Raw genomic sequence first — 1,684 nt, 5'->3', positions numbered from 1 at the left:
GTATGGTCAGTCTAAATCCACTATCGGTGTCATGCTGGGTCTTTGATGACAAAATGCCAGGTCCATGTTAATAGCATTCTAATTATTGGACTATTTTGAATTAGAAAAGCAGAAGAAATGTAGGCATTGGGTTAAAAAATACCAGGTTGTATGTTAAATTCCAGGTCAGGTCAGAATGAGACATAAAATAAAGGAGACTAATTACAACTAAATATTTAAAAAAACAAACAAACAAAATCAGAATGTTATTATGATATTAACAGTCCTACAACAAGTGGCGTAACTAGAAGTTACAGGGCCACATGTCAATTTGTTCATCATGGATTAGGACTTTCCAAGGCCCTTTATGCACCTTGGCCCCCAGCAGCATCAAGGTGGCTTTTAAGTAAATTTTTAACTGGAAATGATATGAAAGTTATTATCCAGTGCAGTAAAGGTGGCCATACACATACCAATTACAATCTTTCCTGCGTTCCCTCCATTAATGTTCAGGGCTGAATTGTGAGATACGGAGGTAGAAATAATAGGGATTCGACCTCCACCTGACGATTCAGCCCTAAGCGCAGATTTTGCTCGGGCACCTTCAATGGCGGCTGGTCAAAATCTTAAATCCTGCCCGACGAAATTTCATATAACTTGTCACTGAGTCTTTTCCTGAGGATAGTCATGGGCAAAAAAGAAAATACTGCCATGCAGTAAGGCACGAGGGATATAATTCATCCATCCTGACTATATCTATCCTGACTATATGCATTCTCCTTAGAATACCATGTTAACAAAATAGGTCCTAGTGGTTACAAAGCCCATGTAAAATACCTCAGCTAAGTGAAGAAATATGGCAGGTCCCACCCAAGTATAAACACAATAATACAGAAAAGGATTTTAGTTGTATAAGAGGAGAATTATTCCATTGTTTAACTCAAAAATATATAAGAGCCCATTAAGGGCAAATCTTTATTATGTTTAATACTATTTGGAAATGATATACTAGGGGATATAAATAGATTATTAATTGTAAACTCAGTTGAGCAGGGTTGTATTTACCACCTACGTGGTAATTTGTATTTTATTTTACATGTTATTTGTGCATAGTTTGTGTTGTTTTATAGCACTTAAGAATTTGTTGGCACTTATTCTAATGCTTAATGCCCCCCCCCCTTGCTCCATACAAAACTGACCAAATGCAAAAGACAGCCATTCTAACTTTTAGTACATAGTATATTTATTGCAAAATAATACACAAGAGGGTAAGTTTCACAAAAGACACAAAACATAGAAATAGTCAAAAAAAAAAAAAAAAGTCGCACAATACAATTTACAAAAATCCAGCGACGACTAACAAACATCGTATATTCTTTTTGTTTAAGTTAAAGAAATATTTAAGGCCTGCTTTTTTGTAACAAATGCAATAATTAAGGAGTGCTTCATCAGATCTAAACATATACAAAAATAATACAATTTTTGAAGCAAGGGTTAAAACTTCACTAGTCAGACTGCACTTTATATGACATTATTGTTCACTGTATCATCTAATTAGCACCGAGGTTTTGTTTTTTTTGTTTGTTTTAAAACATTAGGTAACGATTTCGGTATAAATTAATATTTTTTTTCTCGGCTCAAAAATGATTAATAACGCTATTCGGTTGTTTCCATTTGTATCCTATAAAATGCGTCTTGTTAGATC

This window comes from Xenopus tropicalis, chromosome 10, assembly GCF_000004195.4.
Source record: "Xenopus tropicalis strain Nigerian chromosome 10, UCB_Xtro_10.0, whole genome shotgun sequence".
Taxonomy (NCBI): Eukaryota; Metazoa; Chordata; class Amphibia; order Anura; family Pipidae; genus Xenopus; species Xenopus tropicalis.
The sequence above is the reverse complement of the archived record's forward strand: the minus strand, read 5'-3'. Positions refer to the sequence as shown.